Raw genomic sequence first — 27,980 nt, forward strand, 5'->3', positions numbered from 1 at the left:
CCACCAACAATTGAGTATCTCAATTTTCCCACATCTCCATTTGTCATTTTCCTTTTCTATCATATTAGCCAATCTGATATGTACAGGGTGGTAGCTCAGAGTTGTTCTAATTTGAATTTCTCCAATCAATAATGATTTAAAGCATTTTTTCATATGACCATAGATAGTTTTGATTACTTCATCTGAAAATTGCCTGTTCATATCCTCTGATCACTTGTCAATTTGGGAATGGCTGTCGTTTCTATAAATGGGGTCTTTATAAGAGAAATTTGCTGTAAATTTTTTTCACAGTTATGATTCCTATGTATTTCCCTCCATCTGATTTTCCCCATTTATCTTACTCTCTCTCTCTCCTTTCACCTTATTTTGCTTCTGATTTTTACCTACCCAATCCACCCTCCCTTCTATAAGCACCCCCTCTTCTCTTGTTTCCCTCCTCTCCTACTTTCTTATAAGGTAAGATAGATTTCTATACCCAACTGAATATGTGTGTTATACCCTCTTTGAGTCAAATCCAACTGAAGCAAGGTTCTTACCCCCCACCCCCCAATCTTCCCTTTCACTGTAAAAGCTCTTGTGCATTTCTTTTATGTCAGATAATTTATCCCATTCTAACTCTTCCTTTCCCCTTCTCCCAGTGCATTCCTCTTTCTCACCCCTTAATTTTTTTATATAATTATTGCATCATATTCAATTCACACCTGTGTCCTCTGTCTATGCATATGCCTTCTAACTGCCCTAATAATGAGAAAGTTTTTAGGAGTTATATGTATCATTTTCCCATGTAGGAATGTAAACAGTTTAACCTTATTGAGTTCCTTATGATTTCTCTTTCCTATTTACCTTTTCATACTCTTCTTGATTCTTGTATTTGAAAGTCAAATTTTATATTCAGCTCTGGTCTTTTCATCAGGAATGCTTGAAAGTCCTCTATTTCATTGAGTAGCCATTTTTCCCCTGAAGAATTTCACTCAGTTTTGCTGGGTAGGTGATTCTTGGTTGTAATTCTAGCTCCTTTGTCCTCCAGAATATTATATCCCAAGCCCTTTGATCTTTTAATGTAGAAACTGCTAAATCTTGTGTTATCCGGACTGTAGCTCCATGACATTTGAATTGTTCCTTTTTGGATGCTTGAAATATTTTCTCCTTGACCTGAGAGTTCTGGAATTTGACTATAATATTCCTAAGAGTTTTTATTTTGGAATATCTTTTAGGAGGTGATTAGTAGATTCTTTCAATTTCTATCCAGTTCTAGATTATCAGGGCAGTTTTCCTTGACAATTTCTTTTTTTGTTTCTTTTTTAAATTTAATCATCCAATTCTTTTTATTTGATATTTGTTTTAGTTTTCAGCATTGATCTCCACAAGACTTTGAGTTACAAATTTTCTCCCCATTTTTACCCTCTCCCCCACTCCAAGATGGCATATATTCTGATTGTCCCATTCCCCAGTCAGCCTTCCCATCTATCACCCTTCTTCCACTCCCCCCCATCCCTTTTCCCCTTATTTTCTTGTAGGGCAAGATAGATTTCTATGCCCCATTGCCTGTATATCTTATTTCTCTGTTTCATGGAAAAACAACCTTTTTTTGAGCATCTGCTTTTAAAACTTTGAGTTCCAAATTCTCTCCCCTCTTCCCTCCCCACCCACTCTCCCTAAGAAGGCAATCAATTCAACATAGGCCACACATGTATCATTATGCAAAACACTCCCACAAATAGTCATGTTGTGAAAGACTAACTATATTTCCCTCCTTCCTATCCTGACCCCCTTTATTCAATTTTCTCCCTTGACCCTGTCCCTTTTCAAAAGTGTTTGTTTTTGATTACTTCTTCCCCCATCTGCCCTCCCTTCTATCGTCCCCCCTTTTTATCCCCTTCCCCCTACTTTCATGTGGGGTAAGATATCCAATTAAATGTGTATGTTATTCCCTCCTCAAGTCAAATCCTATGAGAGCAAGATTCACTCAGTCCCCCTCATCTGCCCTCTCTCCCCTTCCAATGAACTGCTTTTTCTTGCCACTTTTATGTGAGATAATTTACCCTATTCTATGTCTCCCTTTCTCCCTCTCTCAATATATTCCTCTCTCATCCCTTAATTTTATTTTTTTTTGGATATCATCACTTCATATTCAACTCATCCTGTGCCCTCTATGTATATGTATATTCCTTTCAACTACCCTAATACTGAGAAAGGTCTCATGAATTACACACATCATCTTTCCATATAGGAATGTAAGCAAAACAATTCAACTTTAGTAAGTCCCTTATGATTTCTCTTTCTTATTTACCTTTTCATGCTTCTCAATTCTTGTGTTTGAAAGTCAAATTTTCTATTCAGCTCTGGTCTTTTCACTGAGGAAGCTTGAAAGTCCTCTATTCTATTGAAAATGTATGTTTTGCCTTGGAGCATTATACTCAGTTTTGCTGGGTAGGTGATTCTTAGTTTCAACTGCAACTCCTTTGACCTCCGGAATATCATATTCTAAGCCCTTCGGTCACTTAATGTGGAAGCTGCTAGATCTTGTGTTATCCTGATTGTGTTTCCACAGTATTTGAATTGTTTCTCCCTGGCTGCTTACAGTATTTTCTCCTTGACCTTTTCATGCTTCTCTTGATTCTTGTGTTTGAAAATCAAATTTTCTATTCAGCTCTGGTCTTTTCACTGAGAAAGCTTGAAAGTCCTCTATTTTACTGAAAATCCATATTTTGCCTTGGAGCATGATACTCAGTTTTGCTGGGTAGGTGATTCTTGGTTTTAATCCTAGCTCCATTGACCTCTGGAATATCATATTCCAAGCCCTTCAATTCCTTAGTGTAGAAGGTGCTGCATCTTATGTTATTCTGATTGTGTTTCCACAATACTCAAATTGTTTCTTCATGGCTGCTTGCAGTATTTTCTCCTTGATACGGGAGCTCTGGAGTTTGGCAAAAATATTCCTAGAAGTTTTCTTTTTGGGATCTTTTTCAAGAGGTAATTGGTGGATTCTTTCAATTTCTATTTTACCCTCTAGCTCTAGAATATCAGGGCAGTTCTCCTCGAAAATTTCTTGAAAGATGATGTCTAGGCTCTTTTTTTGATCATGGCTTTCAGGTAGTCCAATAATTTTTAAATTATCTCTCCTGGATCTATTTTCCAGGTTAGTGGTTTTTCCAATGAGATATTTCACATTGTCTTCCATTTTTTCATTCATTTGGTTCTGCTTTATAATATCTTGATTTCTCATAAAGTCACTAGCTTCCACTTGCTCCAATCTAATTTTTAAGGTGGTATTTTCTTCAGTGGTCTTTTGGACCTCCTTTTCCATTTGGCTAATTCTGCCTTTCGAGGCATTCCTCTCCTCATTGGCTTTTTGGAGCTCTTTTGCCACTTGACTTAGTCTATTTTTTGAGGTGTTATTTTCTTCAGTATTTTTTTGGATCTCCTTTAGCCAGTCATTGACTTGTTTTTCATGGTTTTCTTGCATCACTCTCATTTCTCTTCTCAATTTTTCCTCTACTTCTCTAACTTGCTTTTCCAAATCCTTTTTGAGCTCTTCCATGGCCTGAGACCAGTTCATGTTTTTCCTGGAGGCTTTTGTTGTAGGCTCTTTGACTTTGTTGACTTCTTCTGGCTATATATTTTGGTCTTCTTTGTCACCAAAAAAAGATTCCAAAGTCTAAGTCTGAATCTGAGTCCATTTTTGCTGCCTGGCCACGTTCCCAGCCAACTACTTGACCCTTGAGTTTTTTGTCGGGGTATGACTGCTTGTAGAGTAGAGAATACTTTGTCCCAAGCTTGAGGGGCTGCGCTGTTGTTTTCAGAGCTATTGCTACACAGCAAGCTCTGCCACACCAGTTCTCCTCCTCCCCCAAGAACCTCCAACCTGGACCTGACGCTAATCTTAAGCAGGCTCTGCACTCCCGCTTAGATCCCCCACTTAATTCCTCCCAACAGGTGGGCCTGGGGCCAGAAGCAACTGCAGCTGTAGTTCTGTAGCTGCACCACCTCCACTGCCTCCAGGGCAGTGGCCGAACTGCAAACTCCTTTCACTCTGTCCCCTCAGTTTTTTCCAACTAACTTTCTCTGTTGTCTTTGTTGTTGTAACTGCCACAGCTCACTGATTCAGAGTGCTAGGGCCTGTTCCACCCAGCTCCTGGTCTGGTTGATCCTGGCATGGCCCATGCTAGGCTCTGCTCTGCTCTGCTCCCAGCTCCGTGTGCAATAGACCTTACCCAGAGACCATCCAGGCTGTGCTGGATTAAAGCCCTACTTCCCTCCGCTATTCCGTGGGTTCGGCAGTTCTAGAATTTGTTCAGAGCCATTTTTTATGGGTGTTTGGAAGGTCCTGGGGGAAATCCCTAGGCAAGTTGCTACTTTCCAGCCGCCATCTTGGCTCTGCCCCGCTCCTTGATAATTTCTTGAAAGATGATTCTAGGCTCTTTTATTGATCATGGCTTTCAGGTAGTCCAATAATTCTTAAATTATGTCTCCTAGACTTATGGCCAGTTGTTTTTCCAATGAGATATTTCACATTTTCCTCTATTTTTTCATTTTTAAAATTTTGCTTTATTGTTTCTTGATCTCTCATAAAGTCATTAACTACCACTTGCCCAATTCTAACTTTTAAGGAATTATTTTCTTCAGTTATACTTTTGTACTTCCTTTTCCAGCTAGCCAATTCTACTCTTTAAGGAGTTCTTCTCTCCAGTGAATTTTTCTGTATTTTTTCCTCATTGGATTTTTGTGCCTCTTTTATCATTTGGCCTATTCTATTTTTTTAAGCTTTATTTTATGTTGTTATTTTCAATAACTTTTTGTGTGTGCTTCCTTTACCAAGGTGTTGACTATTTCTTCCTGCATCACTCTCATTACTCTCATTTTTTCTCTACCTCTCTTACTTGATTTTTAAATCCTTTTTGAGTTCTTCCATGGCCTGAGACCAATATTTTTCTTTGAGGCTTTGGATGTAGCAGTTTTGACTTTGTTGTCTTCTGTGTGTGTGTTTTGATCTTCCCTGTTACCATAATAACTTCTACAGTCAGGATCTTTTTCTGCTGTTTGCTCATTTGTCAGGCCTATTTCTTGATTTTTAACTATGCTAAAATGGGGTTTGGCTTCCAGAGTGGAAGGGGCACTGTCCCAACCTTCAAGTTTTTTGTGTAGCTATTTTCAGAGGTAGTTCTGGGGACCTGTAAGTTTTTGGTTCTTTCAAGGTGGTATAATCTAGGAAGAGATGTATTTACTACTCTCCTGTCCTGTGCTTTGATCTGTGAGTTATCACAAGCACTCTTTTCCATCCTGGAACTGTGACCAGGGTCCTAGATTCCCTGTGGCCACAAACTCTGGTGTGGCAGTATTCTTCCTTATCCTGGAACTGAGACTCAGGATTTCAATCCAGATCCAAGTATGGGCAATGCAACAGAGTCCTATCCCCAGTGCCAGCAAAGAGACCCCTGTAATCTCCTTCTGACCAGGTGTCTGACCCCCTTATTGTCTATGAGCTGAGAAGTCCGGAAATAGCCACTTCTGCCACTAATTCAGTTACCTCAAAGGCCTATTGCTAGTTTGCTGGGGCACAGCCTGTGCTGAACTGTACTCTACTCCCACCCCAGTACAATAGACCTTTACTGCCTACCTTCTAAGTTGTTTTGGGCTGGAAAATTGTTTCACTCTGTTCTCTTGTGGGTTCTGCTGCTCCAGCATTTGTTTTGAGGCATTATTTAAAGGTTTTCAGAGGGATTTTGGGGAGAGCTCAGGCTAGTTCCTTCTTTTTCTCCATCATCTTGGCTCTCCCCATCTTCATTTTTAAAGAGGACCAATGACATCATGGGATGATGCCTTAATTCATTTATGAATTCAATTTAAGTGAGGCAGAACTGTACAAAGTTGTCAGCCTCACTCTCTTCCAGAGTCATAGAAGTCCAATGGCAGGACAAAAGTCAAGACTACTGGTGATAGCCTGCCCCTGGGTTGTAAGGAATGACCTTGGCATGTTCAGTGCCTGACCAAGCTCTCCACAGGGCCTGCTTTAGCCACCTGCATGGCCATTGGAACAAATTGTTCTCATCTGCCCATTCCACCTGGGGAAGTCTTCACATGCTGTGGATATGACTCAGGATAGATATCTCCCTAATTCATCTATGAGACCTGTTGGTGTGACCCTCAATCTGGTTCAGCCTGTCTGCCTGCATGGTTTTATTGGGGCATGGCCACTGAAACCACAGGTTGGTACATTTGTTGCATGTAATCATGAGGAGATGGGATTAGTGCCTCCTAGCTCTTCCCCCATTATGGTATCATAGGGACATAGGATCAGTGTGCATGTGCAAAGGTATTTTCAGACCACCACCTCCTGCAGGCCAGCTGTGCATGTACCCAGTTTAAGCAAGCTTTACACATGGGGTCACTCAGACCGACTGCACAAGTGGCTGACTTTGCACAATCCTACCTTTGGTGTTAACTATACTCAAGATGCAGCACTCCAATCAGACCTATGTTGCTCCTCTATCCTCAACTGCCTCATCTTAATCTGAGCTGCTTGTAATTTAGGTGTAGGCCTTGGGAGTAATCCCTTACACTATAAATATACACAGCAAACAATCTCCATAAGGGAGACAAGTAGTAAATCTACAAATACTTCAGCCATGAAAAATCCAAGAGCCATGATGTTAGCCACTCCCATGGAGACCCATACTCTTTCCCACCTCCCTGGAACTAATTCTGGGCCCTCCAAAACCCTTCAACAAGCTGTCGAAGTTGTCAAGAACCTAGGTGCACTCTTGACCTACAACAGCACATACCTCTCCTGGCCAGGAAGAAGTCTAGAGCTAGCCCATTCTGTTAGGCCACAGTCCAGAGTGCCTATACTTTGGTACTAAGTTCCCCCCTAGCACCTATGGTCTCACTGACAAAGACTTGCAAAAATCTGTCCATTCTTTTCAAGAGGGGTAGGCTGTGTGTGGTCCTGTACATGGGGCTGAAGGGGTGCTCATATTCTCCTGCTAAAGGGGATAAGTAGCAGAAAGGAGATGATACAGTAGTAGAACTTGATAATATAGTAGTAGCAGCAGCAGCAGCAGTAGCAGATGCTTGTGTGTGCTTTTGGTAGGGTGGGTATGTCCCAGAGGCCAAAAAGAACCCTCACCATCTTGCAGTGTCTCTGACAATTTTTGGAAAGCCAATAGCATACTTTGTTATTGCATAAAAAATTAAATCCCAGAGGGGCTATCCTAAAAGCCCCATAGCATATACCTGGTCCCCCCTGAAAGAAACATTCTCCACATATCCTTGGTCCCTGTGGGTAGTCATTCTTATATAGGAACATGGTATAGTTACATTCTATCATCCTATTATCTGGCCATTTGTCCTGTTTTGTTTATAGCTCACAGTAGGGGTGGCCTTATGGTACAATGTGGGGTGAAGACTAGGTGGTGTAACTGATTTTTCTTCCAGTGAAATATAAAGAATGTTGAGAAATTCTCCTTCCATTCTATGGCAGTACAGTTAACTTTGTGTGTATGGTTCCCCATATTGACAGCAAACAAATAGTCACAGAAGTCCTGGCCATTCTGCCCCACCCCCACCAAAGGTAATCCTTCTCTCAAGGACAAAGGGGTATGTACACATATCTAGCAGTTGGTCCAGTTAAAAGCACGTCTGGCATGTTGGATCAGATGCACATAAGTGTTAGACTTTCCTGTTTTCCCAAACCCAAGGTTGCAAAGCAGGGTATAAAGTGCAAATAACGAATGCATTAGAGATTGGTCCTAATTATCAGGGCCAAACAAACAAGTGGCCAAAGACCATGTGGGGTCCTTTTTGAGCTTAACTAGTTTAGGAGTTATCAGCAGTTGCTTTTTCTGCTGGACTGAGATCAATCACATCCGGCTTCACAGGGGGGTGATGTATTCAGGTCATCCACTCGGCAGCCTTGACGGCAGTATAACTTCAGCAGGACCTGGAAAGGTCCATTCCAGGAAGGCTGGAGACTAGGTGTCTTCCTAAAGTTACAAATCCACACACAGTCTCTTGGCCCAAATGGATCTCTTCCAAATATAAAGTTTATGCCAAGGCTGCCTCTTTCCAAACCTATGAAAGAGAAGTAGACAGAGATCACATATCTTGTCTGGCTTTTATCCCATCTACTGCACAGAATTTCAAAAGCTAATAATGCAGTCCTGCCTACTATAATTTCTAAATTTGGAACATCAAAAGGGGAAGTACCTGAGGCAATTTTAATTTTGTTTTCTTGCATCGTTTTCCCAGAAGAGTCTTAACTTCCCTGTTTAGCCACTCAACCTCCCCTGTGAATGGTAAGGGATGTATGGACTCAGGGTTATCCCAAAACACTCGGAGAGTTGTTTCATTATTTCATCAGCAAAGTATGGCCTTTGGTCATAGACAATAGTATATGGCGGCAGGTCAAACCTTAGTAGTGTGTCCTTGATCACATACCTTGTTTGCTGTGGTGTGTGTTGTTGGAAAGGCCTCTGCCCAATGCCTCAATTAGTGTCTACACACCAAAAGATATCTGTAGCCCATAGACTGCCAATTCAAAAAATTCAATTTGTAGGTGTTCTAATGGTAGAGTCATCCACTTTCTCCCCACTTTTTGTCACAGTTTCCTCCCATGAGGAGTTGAACTGTTGACAAAAAAGGCAACTAGAGACCACCTGATGGGCCTCTGCATAAACATTAGGGGCCAACCTGCAAACTTGCGGTATAAGAGCCTTAGTTTACATTATGTTCCTAGTCATGTAGTTGCAGTGAGTGACCAAGAACAAGATGTTGGGTCCTTTTTACAAGCTCAAGAATGGCTCCAAAGGACCAAAGGCATCCCACTATTGATAATTTCACAAAATGTGTACATATATACATATATATACAAATATATGCATACGTACACATACACATATGGAGGGAGAGACAGAGACAGACAGAGAGGTGTGGTGGGAGAGAGAGAGAGAAAAAGAGAGGCGGGGTTGGAGAGAGATTGGTTGTTGTCCTTCATTCTTAAAGAGAACCAAAATGACATCACCTTGTTGGACTTGAGGTACAGTGTGTCCGACTATGGCTGATCTGACCAATATAAAGGCTCTACTACAGGTTGACCACAAATAATCCACATGAATATTTGGACTGAAGATGTCTCTAAATTTGCACATCTCACATTTCTTTCCGAGCTACTGCAATTCTGCTTCACTCATAGAGCAATGGGCACGCCATTCTGGGCCATCCTTTGCCAGTGTCTCCCATGTCTCACGATCAGTTCTAAAGTTCTTCAGAGAGACCTTGAGAGTGCCCTCATATTGCTTCTTCTGACTTCCATGTGAGCACTTGCCTTGTGTGAGTTCTCTATTAAATAATCTTTTAGGAAAATACATTTGGCATTCAAATAACATGGTCAGCCCTTTGGAGTTGCACCCTCTGCAGTAGAGTTTTAAAGTTTGGTAGTTCAGCTTGAGAAAGGACCTCAGTGTCCGGTATCTTATCCTGCCAGGTAATCTTCAGAATCTTCCTAAGACAATTCAAATGGAAGCGATTCAGCTTCTTGGCATGGTGCTGGCAGGCTGTCCAGGTTTCACAGGTATACAACAATGAGGTCAGCACCACAGCTCTGTAGACCTTCAATTTGGTAGCAGTCTCATACCTCTTCTCCCCCACGGTTTCCTTTGGAGCCTCCCAAACACTGAGCTAGCTCTGGCAATGACAACCTCATCATCTATATGGACATTCCTGGAAAGTATACTGCCAAGGTAAGTTAACTTATCTGCAGTATTCAAAATTCCTCCATTTGTTCTAACTGATGGTTCCACATATGGATGGTGTGGTGCTGGCTGGTGGAGAACCTGTGTTTTCCTTGTTAGGCCAAAACTGGGCCAAGCAGCAGAGAATCCAGCCATACTTTATTGCATCCCAGCTTCAGAGGCTGCACTGAGTGCACAATCATCTGCAAAGAAAAGATCGTGCACCAACTTTCCTTCCACTTTAGTCTCAGCTTATAGTCTTTTCAACTTAAATAATTTACCATCTATGTGGCAGCTGGCCTTGATGCCATTTTTAGTTTCATTGAAAGCATCTGACAACATTGCTGAAAACATCATGCTAAAAAGCATGGGAGCAAGCACACGGCCCTGCTTCATCCCCTTGGTGACTGGGAAAGTGTGAGAACATTGTCCATTATCCAGAACCCAGGCATGCTGTCATGAAATTGACATACAATACTAATGAATTTCTTCAGGCAACCAAAATTTTAAAAATAGATAACATTATATTTTATTTTCCCTCCATTACATATTAAAAGCATTTTTAACATTTTTAAATAAAGTTTTGAGTTCCAAATTCTATCCATCCTTGCCTCCCTCTCCCCCCTCCCCAGACAGTAAGCAATCAGATATAGGTTATACATATGGAATCTTGTAAAACATTTCCATATTAGTCATTTTGTACAAGACTAGACTAGAAGAAAAAGAATGAAAGAAAGTGAAAAATAGTATGCTTCAGTCTATATTCAAACAATACCAATTTTTTCTCTTGAGGCTGATAGTATGCTTTATCATTAGTCCCTTGGGGTTGTCTTGGATCTTTGTATTGCTGAGAATAGCTAAATCATTCACAGATCTTTGTACAATATTGCTGTTACTGTGTACAATGTTCTTCTAGTTCTGTTCACTTTACTTTGAATCAGTTCATGTAAGTCTTTCCAGGTTTTTCTGAAAACATCCTGCTCGTCATTTCTTATAGCACATAATATTCCATCACAATCATATACCACAGCTAGTTTAGCCATTCCCCAATTGATGGGTATCCTTTTGATTTCTGATTTTTAGCCACCACAAAAAGAGCTGCTATAAATATTTTTGTACAAATAGATGCTTTCCCTCCCCTTTTTTTGATGTCTTTGGGATACAGAACTAGTAGTGATATTGCTGAATCAGAGTATGCACAGTTTTATTGCCCTTTGGCCATAGTTACAAATTGCTCTCCAGAATGGGTGGATCAGTTCACAACTCTACGAACAGTGAATTAGTGTCACAGTTCTCCCACATCCCTTCCAGCTTCCAACATTTTCCATTTTTGTCATATTAGCCAATCTGATAGATGTGAGTAGGTACCTCAGAGTTCATTTAATTTACATTTCTCTAATCAATAGTGATTTAGAGAATTTTTTCATATAACTATAGATAGCTTTGATTTCTTTGTCTGGAAACTGCTTGTTCATATCCTTTGACCATTTATCAATTGGGTAATAACTTGTTTTTTTTAATAAATTTGACTCAATTCTCTATATATTTGAGAAATGAGGCCTTTATCAGAGATACTAAGCAAATTAGGAGAGCATGAAATAGTTTTTCTGTCAGAGTTAGAATTTAGAGCCAAAGAAAATATAGTCTGCATTACAAAATACAAAATGGATAATTTTATTTACATAAAATTAAATTTTTTTGCCCAAACAAAACCAATGCAACCAAAATTATAAGGAAAACAGAAAACTGAGGGGAAACTTTTGCAACAAGTATCTCTGATAACAGACCTATTTAAGAGAAAGAAATTGAATAGGCCATAAACGAGTTTTCTAGGAAAAAAGCACCAGGACCAGATGGATTCACAAGTGAATTCTATCAAATATTGAAAGATCAACTAATTGTAATATTAAATAAATTATTTGGGATAATAAGCAAAGAAAGGACCCTACCACATTCTTTTTATGAAACAAATATGATACTAATACTCAAACCAGGAAGAGTAAAAACAGAGAAATTTAAGACCAATTTTATTAATGAATTTGGACACAAAAATCCTAAATAAAATAGTAGCTAGGAGAATACTATGATATAGCACAAAGATTATATACTATTACCAAGAGGGATTCATACCAGGAATGCAGGAATCATTTAACATAAGGGAAACATAGATACAGACAAAGCCTTTGATAAAATATAACAATCATTTCTATTGAAAACTCTTGAAAGTATAAATATAAATTGGTTTTTCCTTAATTGATAAAAAAACATGTATCTAAAACCATCAGCAAGCATTATTTGTAATGGGGATAAGCTAGAAGCCTTCCCAGTAAGATCAGTTGTGAAACAAAAATGCCCACTGTCACCAATATTATTCAAGATTATAAAGGAAATCCTAGCAATAGCACTAAGAGAAGAAAAAGAAATAGAAAGAATCAGAACAGGGCACAAAGTAATTAAATTGTCTCTTTTTGCAGATAATACAATGATATATTTGGAAAATCCCAGATTCCACTAAAAAGATAGTTGAAACAATAGTTTTAGCAAAGTAGCAGGATACAAAGTAAAGTCACATAAATCATCAGCATTTCTATGTATCACAAACAGAACTCTGCAAGAAGAGATAGTAAAAGATACCCCATTTAAAGTAACTCTAGATAAAGTACAAAATACCTGGGAGTATACCTGTCAAAACAAACCCAGGAACTTTATAAATAAAATTATAAAAAACTTTTTATACAAATAAACTCAGATTTAAATAACTGGAGAAATATTAATGGTTCATGAGTAGGCAGGACCAATATAATAAAATTAACAATTTTACCTAAACTAACTTATATATTCAACGCCATCCTAATTAAATCACCAAAAAATGTTTTACTTAATTAGAAAAAAATAATAACAAAATTCATTTGGAAGAACATAAAGTCAAGAATATCAAAAGAAATAATGGAAAAAAATATAAAGGAAAGAGGTTTAGCAGTACCAGATCTACAACTATATTATATGGCAGTAATTATCAAAACTGTCTGGTACTGGCTAAGAAATAGAAAGGTAGACAATGAAACAGAGGAGACATACAATTAACAGCTGCAAATAAATATAATAACCTTTTTGACAAGTGTAAAGACTTAAAAGTTTGGGATTAGAATTCAGTTGGTAAAAATTGATGGGAAAACTGGAAAGCAATATGGCAGAAATTGGGCACACACCAACACCTTACACCATTTACCAAGAGAAGGTCAAAATGGATACATGACCTAGATATAGAGATATTACAAGAAAACTGGGAGAACATGGAACATATTACTTATCAGACTTATGGATAGGTGAACAATTTATGAATAAACAAGGAGAGAGAGCAGAGTGAGGTGTAAAATATATCATTTCAATTACATTAAATTTAAAAGGTTTGGTATAAATCAAACAAATGTAGCTGAGAGCAGAAGGAAAGTAGAAAATGGGTGGGGGGATTTTATAGACTGCCTCTCAGATAAATGTTTCATCTCTCAAATATGTAAAAAACTTTGTCAAGTCTATAAGAATGAGTCATTCTTCAATTGCTAAATGGCCAAAGGATAGTAATGGCCAGTTTTAGATAACAAAATCAAAATAATTTATAGTCATGAAAGAATATTCTAAATCATTATTGATTAGAGAAATGCAAATTAAAACAACCTTGAGATAATCATTTTATACCTATTAGATTAGCTAAAATGATTGAAGGGCGAAGTGACAAATATTGGAGGGCATGTGGAAAAATTGGGACACTAATTAATTGCTGGTGGAACTGTAAACTGATCCAACCATTCTGGAGAATAATCTGGAATTATGCACAAAGAGTTGCCTATAACCTTTGACCCAGCAAGACCACTACTAGATCTATTTCCAAAGATGATTAGGGAAAAAGTAAAAGAATCTATATTTTCTAAAATATTTATAACAGCTTTCTTTGTGGTTGCAAAGAACTAGAAACTGCAGGGATGTCCATCAATTGGGGAATGGCTGAACAAGTTGTGGTATATGATTGTGATGGAATACTACTGTGCTATAAGAAATGATAAGCTCAATGATCTTAGAAACACATGGAAAGACTTGCACAAAAAAATGAATAATGAAATGAGCAGAACTAAGAGAATGTTGTATATGGTAACAGCAATATTGTTTTGAGAAGGACCTTGAGTGAGTGAGTTATTGATAAATAAAAGTATGTATAGAATGATTTTACATAAATATAATATTTTTATCTAATGGTAGCCATCTCTAGGGTGGTGGAGGGGAAAATTTACATGACAACTATTATATATTTATATTTCATGTTATTATATATTTATATATATTATATATTTTAAAGAAATAGCAAGTTTTACATAATAGATTTGTTTGGGCTTTTTCATGTTTTCTTTTTTTTGCAGGGGGGAAGGCAGGGCAATTGGGATTAAGTGACTTGCCTAACGTCACACAGCTAGTAAGTGTGTCAAATGTCTGAGGCCGGATTTGAACTCAGGTCCTCTTGACTCCAGGGCCGGTGCTCTACTCACTATGCCACCTACCTGCCCCACATAATAGATTTGTAGTTTCATGTGCAACTATGTTATGGAAATGCTTGTTTTATTCCATAAATTAAAAATAAAATAACTCTGATCAATAGGAATTTAGAGCATTTTTTCATACGACTATAGATAGCTTTGATTTCTTATTCTGAAAACTGCCTGTTCATATCCTTTGACTATCAGTTTGGAAATGACTTGTGTTCTTATAAACTTGACTCAGTTCTGTATATATTTGAGAAATCAGGTCTTTAATAGAGAAACTTGCTGTAAAATCTGCCCCTCCCCCACCTCATTTTCTCTTGTCCTTCTAACTTGGTTGCATTGGCTTTGTTTGGGCAAACCCTTTATAATTTAATATAAACAAATTTTACATCCCTTAATGCTATGTTATTTGTTCATGAGTTCTTCACTTATCCATAAATCTGGCAGGTAAAATATTCCATGTTCCCAAATTTGCTTATAATATCACCCTTTATGTATAAATCATGTATCCATTTTCACCTGCAAAGAAAACATAGATTCAAAAAAAAAAGTCATGCTTCACTCTGCATTCAGATTCCATCAGTTTCTTCTTTGGAGATGGATATCACTTTTCATTGTAAGTCCTTCAGAATTGTTTTGGATTACTGTATTACTGAGAATAGCTAAGTCATTCATAGTTGATTATCATATAATATTGCTATTACTGTATATGATGTTCTCCTGGTTCTGCTCACTTCGCTTTGCATCAATTCATGTAAGTCTTTCCAGGTTTTTCTGAGAGCACCCTCCTCATCATTCATTATAACACAATATTATGCCATCACAATTATGTACAACAATGTACTCAGCTATTCTCCAATTGATAGACATCACCTCAAATTCAAATTTTTCTAAGAGAACTGATATAAATATTTTTAGTACCAGATTGTTTTGATGATTACCATGTTGTGATACAGTTTGAAATCTGGTACTGCTAAACCACCTTCCTTCCATTTTTTTTCATTGATTCTCTTGATATCCTTGACCTTTTGTTCTTCCAGATGAATTTTATTATTATTTTTAGCTCTATAAAATTATTTTTGATAGTTTGTTTGATATGGCACTGAATAAGCAAGTTAATTTAGGTAGACTTGTCATTTTTATCATATTGGCCAGGCCTACCCATGAGCAATTAATATTTTTCCAGTTGTTTAGATCTGTCTTTATTTGTGTGAAAAAAAAGTATTTTGTAATTTTGTTCATATAATTGCTTGGTTTGTCTTCTTTTATTTTTGTCTACATTTTTGCATTTTTTCTACAGTCTCTATTGTCTATAGTTATTTTAAATGGAATTTCTCTTTCAATATCTTGCTATGGGACTTTGTTGGTATGTTACCATTTTTAAAGAGAAAGCTCTATGCTGGTTTCAACACAAGAGGTCACCAAAGGGTAACTTTGGACTCCAGCAAATGCTACTCTTCACTATGACTAAGGTGTCCCTTGTCAGAACTCACAGGATAAATTACAAATCAAACCCTATGCTTAATAATTCATGAAACATCTAAAGAGATAATTTTAATACCTAATTACAGGAAGGAGAAAAATGGAATGTCAGAGACATGGCAATTGGAGACACGAAACAATGAAGAAAAGAAAATCTAGCCTATGAAAGTTACCCCCCCCCATCTTGAAAAGCTCCTCTGTCAATGTCTACCTGAGCTTCTGCTACAGTGCAAATAGGGGTGTGCTAACACTAGCTAGAACTGGCTTGAGAAAACCAATTGTTAAATGTTTAGTGTGGGCACTCATATCACATAAATTGGCAAACACTACAAATCAGATCTTGATTTATTATTGTGTTGATTATCTTCTAAATGTTTTAAAAATTTTATTTGTTCTTTCAAAATTTATTTAAAAATTTTAAAATTTTATTTTTAATTCATGGAATAAAACAAGCATTTCTATGACATGGTACAATACAAAAGATGATTGCATATGAAACTGCGAATCTACTATGTGTAACTTGCTATTCCTTTCAGTTATACGACGAAACTATCAAATAAATTTCTTTTTTTTCTTATTTAACCCTCTCCCTGCCCTAGAGATGGCTAGCTAAATGATTTAGATATTTATATCTAGATGATTATCTAAACTTAAGAAAGTGATTGAGAAAATATTAATATTGTACATTAAACTTAAAAGTACATTCCTTTTTTCCCCCATATACCTGATTGTTAAATTTTTACCAGCACACCACTGAATACAAGCCTTGGTGAATTATCAAGAAAGGTCAAATGATAGCTTTGGCCCATATGCCCAGGTCACCATGAAGTGATACTCAGCAAAGATACAGTACCTAGTAGATGTGACCTCTCTTCTCCATAGAAGGGTCAGCAAGCCAATAAATTTACTTGTTCTTCTTTGGTTTATCATCAAGCTTATTTTCTTGATTTTCTTGTGCTGTTCCTTCTCTTATTTACAAATGTAAGTATAATCAAGTTTTATTTACCTGGGTATGGATTGTCCATTTAAAAATAGTTTATTATTTTTATTTTTCAAGTAAGATATCTTTTTATCTTTATCTGTCCTTCTCAGCTGTCCCAGACTTTGCTCCCCTAACATTTTAAGCTCACAAGATTTTATTCATCTCCAATCTCATCACTTAAAACAGGGAAAGAATGAATACATCAGAGAAAGAAACAACAGTAAGGGGCCATTGTACTCAGCTTCATACTGGCTCCTGATAAGAGAAGGAATGAGTCCCTTTTCTCCTACAGATGGCCATAGCAGCCTGTTCCTTTTCTGCAATGCCAGCCAGCCTGGCAAGAGTCAGGGCTAAAAGAGTGGCCTCACTCAAATTCCAGCTACATGGCCAATCACCAGTTTAACTCTTCATTACCAGAATATCTGTTCCTGTTCCAAATCAGGTAGTCAGGCATTTTCATTATACCTCACCATACCTTTTCTGAAGTAGTCTCCTCAACCTCTTCCACAATGGAATTTGAATCAGCTCCTTGTTACAATAGGATAATCTTAAAGCTTTCTTACCAGTGGTGAAGGTTCCCGAGTTTCCTCACTTCCATTCCTATTTCCTTCTCTTATAGCCCTGATCTTGGTGAGATTTCCCCAGCAAAATCTCTGGTTCAGGGACCATACTTCCCTAGCCAGTAACACTTCTTTGACTTTCATTGTTACTAAATCCATTAGCTCTGCCTTTGTGTTATGGTCATTTAAAACCGAGGCCTCTGTCTCTAGTCTCTGAACATGCTAGACCAACTCATTTTCATTTTCCTTATACTTGCAGTTCACCTTCTCTGTGACCATTAATAATGATGCTCCCCATAGCATTCTTTGTCTTCCATGTCAATCTGCTTTAGCATTCACCAGGGGTCAGTGGTAGCCTTTTCTCTGTCCCATTGAAAGGACTTTCCACCTGCCACCAGAAAGGCTTTTGCTACAGGCTGCCATGTTACCATCACCCCATCCACAACATCTGTAGCACCTTTCTCCCATTTCATTAACAACATGAACCACAATGCCATTTTGATTTAATTGCTATAGGCCAAACCAGACTCTGGTTGGTTTGGTAGTTCAGGTTTGAGATTGAAAGGAAATGAGATAATTATAGACCAGATGGTCTATAGTTACTAGTTAATATAATAATAATAATAGTCAACTAAAAAGTGTTTACTTAGCCAGAACACAGAAGTGACGCGCAACAAGGATACAATTCCTAGTAGATGTGACCTTCTCTCTTCTCCATAGAAGGGTCAAGCAAGGTGTGGTGATTCATAGGCAGTGGGACATCAGTCAAGTCTCAGAGGCATTGACTCCTTGTGACCTCTTTCATGCCTTTAGGTGACTGGAAAGACATATCAAAAGCTTTTACCTTAGCCCTCTGGGCCAATCAAATCTCAGAGACAATTTCCTTACCTTTTAGGTAAAACAAAACAAACAAAAAAAACCCTAGCCTAGCCTACATAGCGGATACCCTGGTAGATATTGCTTCTACCACAGCCTCCATGGGTTCACTTATTAATTCCATTCAGATAACTAACTCTCTCTTTCTCTCTGTATACAGACATTTATGCACATATATGTATATATATATATATATATACCCATATATTATATATGTATGTATATGCAGCTATTTCTCTTCTGAGCCTCAGTCTTGAATCACTCTCTGTGAAACATCTCCACTTGTATTCACACTTAAAACTCAATGTATCCTAAACAGAACTTGCTATTCCACCTCCCCCAACACACACACAAATCTTCCCAGCTTTCCTTTTCAGATGCTCAGCTCCATAGTTTTAGAAACATCTTTTATTCTTCCCATTCTGTTACCCCCATAGCCAAACAATTGCCAAGTCTTGTCAAATCTATCTCCAAAACTTCTACTGATTCTGTTTCCTTCTCTCCACTCACACAAGTCTCCATCCTTACAAGGTTCAGGTTCTAATCATCTCTCAGATGGACTATGGTAATAGCCTTTGAATGGCACTCCTGGCTTCCCACCCCTTTCCAATCTATCCCTTACACCAATATTCTCTAAATTGGAATACATAAGATGATCCACTGGGGTGAGGGAAGAAAAAACTATAACTACTTCTATTTATTTTTGTCTAAACAAGAAAATAAATTAAGCTTTCCTAATATTTAGTAGATGGGTTGACAGTGGTACCCTCATTTGGCCTGTAGCTCAGTCATACATCATGGATGGTATCAGAGACAGTGCCTGAGGGAAGGGTTGAAATTCCATGACACAGAATTTTGCAAGTGGCATCTTCATGTGGTCACTCATTGTCAGTGTATTTCACTGTATTACAGTTTGTATGTGCCTGGTAAAATGAAATTATGGGTTATATCATCAAGTTTTAACCAAACTAGTCCTCACAAGATGGAAAAGTAGCTTGAAAGATTTCTGCAAGAAATCACCGATTGAAAATAAAACTTAAAATTCAGGCACAAGTGAACAAGAAAATCACTGAGCTGCTATTTCTCCTACACCAAGTATGGAATCCTCATCAGCCATAATACAAAGTACGATCAATGTTGAGCTAACCAGATATGACAAGTAGGTCAAAAAAGAAACACATTGAGTGGTACTTAAAGCTGTGCTAGACACACTAGGCTTTGGGCTAATTTGGGGGGAGGGAAGGGTAAGAGAATAAGCATTATTACATGCCTACTATGTGCCAGGGACTGCACTGAGCACTTTACAGACATTATCTCCCTGGGCAGAGATGACTAAAAACTGAGGTTCTGGGTGCCAGTCTCACTCATGAAAAAACGAGGGTATGGTATCAATCCTTCATGGCATCTGCTTCATGAGACAAAGGAAAATGGCTCGGAATTATATTATTTGGAAGATCGTCAGCAACTCCTATGCTTGCAAGCATCCTGAAATTCAGTCAATTTTGGAAATTCTCTAACTTAAGTGTTAGCTTGTGAATGCCCATCCTTGTCTTCCACACAGTGCCTTCCAGAAAAAAAAAAATCTGCTTTGGCTTATCCCCAAGCAAAGCCATTGATTTTACTTTCACTAATTGAAAATAACTGGAAAACCTGAGACACTTTAAAAGATCTAGTTAATGTGGGAATTTATTTTGCGTGACTATGCTTTTTTTTAAACAAAGTTTTTTTTTTTCTTTTTTGTGGAGGTAGGTAGAGAAATTGAATGAGTTGAAAAAATTATTTAAAAAAATTAAGTGATTTGAAAGGGAAGCTTTGGAAATGTTCTTACAAGACACAAATATGGGTTAAACAGACAGTTGTTATTAGGGGCGAGAAATTAATAAATATTCTAGCTAGGTCAAGACCGTTTGGGTGGTAGTCTAGCAACCAACTCTGTTTTGATAAAACATTTGTATATCCGGTTACTTCAGCCACGTCCTGCTTGTTTCAGCCCCGTCTCCCTCCCCCACCCCTTTAAGCAGTTTCAGTGAAAAAACAAACTATAAGGAACTTAAGAAGCAAGCTTTTGTTCGTACTTATACCATGCATATGCCCTCTTGTTTGCTGTCCATTGCAAGGTGCTATTTCAGTGGCTCCTTTAAGTAGATCCCCTCATAAAGTTTCGACCTCCATCCTTGGAATTTACTGTGTTACAAGCTGCCGCCTTGCAACAATTGGTGTAGTCGGTAGGAAATGGGCTAGCGAAGGGAGTAAAGTAATGGGAAGATCCCTGATAACTGTCCAGGGGAGCGTGGGTGCTCTTCTAAGATTTGTGTGCGCCATTTAAAGGCGGGGGGAATGCCCTCAAAACGCTGCAAAGGTTGACTACCTTATTAGCTGAAATGAAATTGCTACTGGGCAGCAATAGTTAAAGTAGTTTGGCTATTGTAATTACTTTGTGTTCTATCAGCGAACAGCAGTTCGCTACTGAGGCTGGAGTGTGTAAATCAGAATAAAATCTAGGACTAGGAAGAGATATGCCGATTACAGTCTTTCAATTAATGAAGGTTACAGCAGAAACGAGTGAAATGGGAGAAAAACATCTCTCTCTCTCTCTCTTCCCCACTACCTTAGCATGTCGTTTTGCGAGGGCTAGAGGGCGTCAAACACCAAGAGTTAAGATCAGAACCCTCTGACATCTCATAACTGGGACCTAAGAACCCAGAGGAGAGGGATTCAGGTAAGCAGTGGAAGGTAGCATCCAAGTCTGAGGGAGAGATAGAGAATGCAGACCCTCTGCCATCATACCAGCACTAGAGAGCCAGCTAAAGCAGAGGTGTATAAGGAACCATTGCCCATTAAATCGGATTATTAGAGCCTGTAGGGATGGATGCTTGTGTGGACCCTATTGATATGCCAGTAGAAGGAGCTTCCTGGAGGACCACTGAGGCTACTATAAGAGAAACGGTCATGGAATATGCTCTATATACACCCCTAAATTCCATGGCCCTGATACAGAACCTGTTACAGCCAGGATAAGGAACAAACATTTAAAGTTAGCCCCTGCTCACCAGAAGGAATCTCAATGGCTCTTTTAGTTTCCCTAGTAGGGGTATCAGCCTATGATTTTAGGAAAGCACTGGATGCATTGACTGAGATCCAGGATCTAAATTCCACCAGAGTAAGACCCAAGGCAAGTCAGGAAAGACTTCCTCAGCAAACAGGCCGAAGAACAAGCAAATGTAGCTTGATTTGAAAAGGGACGGGGAGCCTTGAGAAGGAATAAACAATCTGAAGCAGCATTACTAAAGAAACCCCATCCGCAACATACTAGAAAGACTTCATCAGCTCCTCCTGAAGAAAATAAGGCTCCAGACATGAGGAAAGGAACAAAAACCTGTGCCTTTCCCTTGCAGTCTTGATGAACCTTTAAGAGACTAGAGGCATGGCTGAGGCTCACCTAGAGTAATGTGGATGAAGAGACTAGAGGCAACGTGTAGAAGTAACTTTACACTGGTCTGAGGTACAAAAAGCAAAGTCCTGGTCCTAGTAGACACTGGGGCAGAACACACCCTTATTTATGGAAATCCATGTAGGTTCCCTGGTCCCTTGGTTTACACTGATGATGCAGGAGCTCCTATAAGTAAATCCTCGAATAAAGCTTGGACTGATCACTCTGGGTTTGTGTGCCTCTTTCCTCAGAATTTCCTATGTCATAAGCCACCAGTCTGCAGCAAGTCAGGGGAGCAATTCTGTGCTGTCAAAGTTCTGAAGAAAAAAAAAAGCAATCAGAAAAAAGAAGAAAAAATACATTGGCAGAACTCAATTACCTTCTGAAGAATATAAAGCACCCTTTCCTGGCTGGTCTACACTTCTTTTTCCAGATTTCAGACAAATCATACTTTGTCTTATGCTACATTAAACACGGAGAATTGTCTTAGCACCTCCAGAGGAAGAGGCGCTTCCTGGAATTCCTGGATTTTATACTGTTGAAATTTCTAGTGCCCTGGGTGACCTGTACTTCCTGCGCATTGTTCATAGAGATTTGAAGTTAGAAAACAATTTGCTAGGTTTACCTGAACATATTGTCCTGACAGACTTTGAACTCTGCAAAAAGAACATAGAACACAATAGCACAACAGGCATCTTCTGTGGCACCCCAGAGTGCCCCTGAAATGCTTCATGAGTAACCTTATGACTGAACAATTGGCTGCTGGTGCTGTCGTAGGACATGTTCTATGGCCTGCCTCCTTTCTATAGCCAAAATATAAATGAAACATCAAACAACATTTTGAACACTGCCATTCCAATTGAAGCCAAATATTACAAACTCTCCAAGATACCTCTTTGAGGACCTGCTGCAAAAAGATGGAAAAGAAAGGTTTGGTTCCAAGGATGACTTTGTGGAGATTAAGAGTAATATCTTCTCCCTTATTAACTAGGAAGATCTCATTAAGATTACTCTTCCTTTTAAACCAAATTTAAGTGGACCCAGAAATCTTCTGCATTTTGATCCTTAGTTCACAGAAGAATGTGTCCACAGAAGAACTCCACTAGCAAGTTGAAGCTTCCCAAGGCTCCTCTTCCTACTTCCCATGGATTCTTTCCTCTGAAAATTCTTGGGTTGGTTTTGAGAGGGGGCTCTGGAGTGATTCCATTTAGTTGGCCCATCAGCTGACCATACATATTTAAATATAATTTGGACATAACTGGAAATTTGGAACAATAATTCCAAATATGCTTTTTGCGGAGAGATTTTTGAAGAGTACATAATCGTTTCAGTGAGCTTACAAAGTTTGCATTTTTATTCTTCCTCTTCAAAGTGTTGCTATTTCAAATAAGCATAAGACAACTATTGTGGATAGCAGGCCTTTAGTTTCTGTAGAAAGAAGATGGAATTTGAAAAGGTCTGTTTGAGCTATGAGAATGGATTTCATGAAATGTGTCTTTATCTAATAAGATCCACTTAGTTCCAAAGCTTTTTTCATATTTTAAAGTATTTTCCTCCTGTAGTGTAGCGACTGAGGTTTTTTAAAAAGCATAAACTGAGGTACATCTCTGAGCAAGGTAACATTTATTAGCAGGGGCATGCTCCCTGTCAATAAATGGGTCCATGGCTTGACTCAATTCATGCCAAAGACCTTGAGTGAAAGAATAGTTCCATTTATATAAGTTTTGGGGAGTACAGAACAAAGAACAGAGCAGGGTAGGTGTCATCCTGGGATTAAGAGTAGCATGATTGATTATAGAGTTTAGGCATAGGGAACAACATGATTGGTGGGAAGTTTGGTAATGGGGGCTAGCAATCACCCCCCCCTTTTTTTCTCATGAGACTAAGAGATGCTCTTTGTTTGAGTACAGGTGTGAAACAAGTACCAGACTTTTGGCCATGGACATCCTTGAAGGATAGCTTGGTGGCATAAAGACATCAGGCCCAAGTGCCTTTCTGTTCATACACATTACCCAAGATTAACAACACTCCTTGAGACTGGATTTTTATATTTAACCCAACACAGACAAGCTGAACCCCGAACTAAATTCAAGGACAAAGAATCATGACTTAAGCCAGTTACAGGACAAAATTCATTGTTTGTAACCAGGATCAATAAGAAAATGATACAGGATCAATTTTAATCTCAGTAGATTTACTATATAAATGATGTATACATTAAGTTTAGTAAAGATGGACTTAGGTTATAAGCATCAATGTGACATTTGCAGGACATCACAATGTGGAACATTGATTCTGCCATATTTAGAATATAAATTTATACGTAGACTGAAGTGTGTGCATGCATGTGTGTGTGTGTGTGTGTGTGTGTGTGTAAGAAATATAGTCAATAATGAAAGTATATTGAAAATGGTCTTGTGTGAAGGAAAGTAGCTTAGCAGTACCAGATCTCAAAGTATATTACACTGTGGTAATCATCAAAACAGTTTGGTACTGGCTAAGAAATACAGTGGTGGATCAGTGGACTAGATTAGGTACACAAAACAGTAGTAAATGACTATAATAATCTACTGTTTGACACACCCAAAGATCCAAGATTTGGGGACAAGAAATCACTATTTGACAAAAATTGCTGGGAAAACTAGAGAGCAATTTGGCCGAAACTAGGTCAAAATGAGTATATTATCTAGATATAAGTGGTGGTATTATAAGCAAATTAGGGGAGCACGGAATACTCTGCTTATCATATTTGTGGATAATAGAAGAACTTATGACCAAACAAGAGATGGAAAGCATTATAGGATATACAATGGATAATTTTCATTACATTAAGTTAAAGAGATTGCACAAACAAAACCAACGCAGCCAAGATGAGAAGGAAAGCAGGAAACGGGGTGGGGGGGAGAGGGGCAGGAATTTTTTTATAGAGAATTTCTTTTAAAAGCCTCATTTCTCAAATATATAGAAAACCTGGTCAAATTTATAAGACTACAAATCATTCCCCTATTGATAAATGGTCAAAGGATATAAACAGGCAGTTTTCAGATGAAGAAAACAAATATATCTGTAGTTACATAAAAAATGTTCTAAATCACTATTGATTAGAGAAATGCAAATTTAAAATAGCCTGAAGTACTACCTCACACCTATCAGATTGGCTAATAAGGCAGAAAAAAGAATGTCAAATGTTGGAGGGGATAGGGGAAAATGAGGACACCAAGGCACTATTGGCAGAGTTGTGGACTGATTTAACTATTCTAGAGAGCAATACCACTACTAGGTCTGTATTCCAAAGAGATCAAATAAAAAGGAAAAGGACCTATATGCACAAAAATATTTATAGCAGCTCTTTAGTGGTGGCAAAGAATTAGAAATTGAGAGGATGCCCATCAATTTGAGGAATGGCTGAACAAATTGTGATATATGAGTATGATGGCCTATTATTGTAACATAAGAAATGTTAACCAGGACAGTTTCAGAAAAATCTGGGACAAATTATGTGAACTAATGCAAAGTGACCTGAGTAGAACCAGAACACTGTACACAGTAACACACAGTAACAGCAATATTGTACGGTGATCAACTGTGAATGACTTAGCTATTCTCAATAATACAATGATCCAAGACAACTCCAAAGAAATAATGGAGTCTAAATGCAGTTTGAAGCATATCTTTTTCACTCTATTTTTCTTACCTTCTTTTGTAGTAAAAAAAGACAATTTGTGTTACTTCTAAAAACTTGAACTCTGTCCATTTACAAATCTTGGAAATAGAATTTTCTGAACTGATTAAAGATCTTCCAAATAAATATTTTCAAAGGATTTTTAATCCCACTTCTTTTTTTAAAAAAATCTAAAAATGCAATGCAAGTGCTTCTGATTAGTTTTCACAATGCTTAACATTTGGGGAATCTGAAAATCTACTAGCCTAATTAAATCAAATGTTTGTATAATTAGTTGATGGAACTTAAAAATGAGTATCAATTCGGTAACTGCAGCTGAAAATACACTTTTTCTCTTTTGACTTACATATCTTTTTCATCTGTAATAATTATTAAAAAACAAGTTCAAAATAAATTGATTTAAAATAAGAACTTCAAATAGCTGTATCACCCCAAAATAAAAACTTTCAGGAACATGATAGGTCAAACCTAGAGTTTCTAGGTCAAAGAAAAAAATAGCTCAAGCAGCCAAAAAGGAAGTATTTGAGTACTTAGGAGCCACAGCAAGAAGCACACATGATTTAGCAGTCACCACTTTAAAAATCAGAGAACCTGGAATGTAATATTCCAGAAGGCAAAAGTTTTAGTTTTATAACCAAGAATAATTTACCCAGCAAAACTGAGGATTTCCCCTACAGGGGGAAAATTGACCTTTAGTGAAACAGAGGACTTCTCAGAAGCATTTCTGATAAGAAGGCCAGAGTTGAATAGAAACTTCAAAAGAAGCATACAAAGGTAAATATGAGTAACTAATCATAAGGGATAATAAACAAGGATGAATTGGTTATATTTCAGTATGGAGAGATGATATGGTTCATCTCCACAACCATATCATAAGGGGGGTCATAGAGGGAGTCTAATAAGACGGAAAGCTTAGGAGTGATTTTTTAAAAAAGTGTTTTGATGACCTTAAAAGAATAAAGGAAATAGAAGAGGAAAGGAATATACCAGGAGAAAGAAAAGAAAAAAAGAGGAGAGGATGAGGGAAATTATTTCATACAATTTGGGTATAAAAGCAAAAGGCTATACAACAAAGAGGAAAAGTAGGAGGAATGGGCACCTCACTTCTGAACTGGTTAAAAGAAGGAAAGGGAAAGAAATAAGCATTTTATGGAACATCTACCATGTGCCAAGCACTGTGTTAAGCAGTTTACAAATATTACATATCTACATATACACATACACAAAGAGAGAATTGGGTGCAGAAATAAATTTCACTTGATGGTGAAACAGGAGGGAAAAGTGAGAAGAGAAAGAAGGGTATAAGTGGGAGAGTAGATTAAAGAAGGGATTAGTCCTAAGCAAAAAGAAACTCTAGCCATAAAAAGTGGGCTATAAAAAAGGGTGTAAAAGAAAAGAAGGAATAAGAACCTAGGATTCATTCTGGGAGAGAGAAAGAGAAGAGGGGCACAGGAGAAAGGCAGATTGTGTCAAACTTAACACTGGTGCTAAGTATCATTCTTCTCCCTTACCACTTTTTTCTTTATAAAGAGGGGTGGAAAACTGGATCAAAATTCCAACCGCAATTCCAGAGGACTCGTCATAAACTACGTGTTACTCACCTGCTCACAGAGAGGCAATACAGAGAGTGTACATGTTGAGACATATCACTTTTTTTCATGCCCATTGTGGACATTTGTTTTGCTTGACTATTTATATTTGTTAAAAAAATGGTTCTGTTTTTCTGTCTTTTTTAATGTGCAGCTCAAGTAAATCAGGTGAAGGAAGAACCCCAAACAGCCTGATTGGGTTTTTGATAGTTCTTCAGAAAAGGCCTCCGATGGGGAAAATATATGGTATCTCCCCACAACCACCACCACCATGGTTCTCTCATGGAGGCGGAGGTCCTGACTGTTGGGCCAACTGACAGTACCATGCTATGTTCAAGAGAGTAATGACCTTTTACCTATTTTACTACAAATGAACCTGACTTGTGATGAGGACTGGTATCTGCAGGAAGTATAATCATCTGTGCTGTAGCCCTGAAATCCATGGGGCTACACTGACACATCATTATTGCTTTACATGGGCAGACCCACTGCGAACTTCAAAGATTTGGTAGCACCCACCACATGCACCCATTTGTTAAGATTTGGGACACACTTTGATTTAAGATTTTGGGACCACACTGGTCTTTCTGAAATAGTGTGGGGAAGTCAGGAATTTCTGGACTTCTTTTTTCTGTGTTAGGCCACTCTTTGAAGGCACTACATTTTTTTTTTTTGTTTTGGTTAGCCTCCTGTAACAACAATGTGGCTTGCTGCTACTGTGGTTGTGTGAGACCAACAACACCAGCACACAGAAGGGCTGCCAACAGGTTCTTTGATCTGCTTTTCTAAGGAAAGTAACTTTAAGGGGTTAACAATCTCACTTTAATCAAACATGCATATATAATTCACTTAGTTCAGGGGGAAAAGCCAGCACTCTGAACTTCAGAGCAAATATAAATAGAACTTACAAACAGAAACAACATAACAGAGCAAACACCACAAACCAGTCTATCCACAGCAATACATAGTTACCAGAGAAGCACCATCTGGGTTTCTTCAGGCCTCAAATCATGAATATGCCTGAATGGTCCAGAATCACAGGATACAAGGAATTCTCTAAGTAGAAGACAGAGGAGTTAAAGCATTTATTCAAGCTCCAAAATAGCAGACCCGCGGACC

At 38.1% G+C, this 27,980-nt stretch overlaps 1 pseudogene; it reads left to right on the forward strand.

Moving 5' to 3' along the window:
* The window catches only part of LOC118854636, a 31,633-nt pseudogene extending 8,929 nt beyond the window's left edge, over positions 1 to 22,704 (forward strand).
* Positions 22,705 to 27,980: the final 5,276 nt, after the last annotated feature.

This window comes from Trichosurus vulpecula, chromosome 6 (assembly GCF_011100635.1).
Source record: "Trichosurus vulpecula isolate mTriVul1 chromosome 6, mTriVul1.pri, whole genome shotgun sequence".
NCBI classification, from domain to species: Eukaryota; Metazoa; Chordata; class Mammalia; order Diprotodontia; family Phalangeridae; genus Trichosurus; species Trichosurus vulpecula.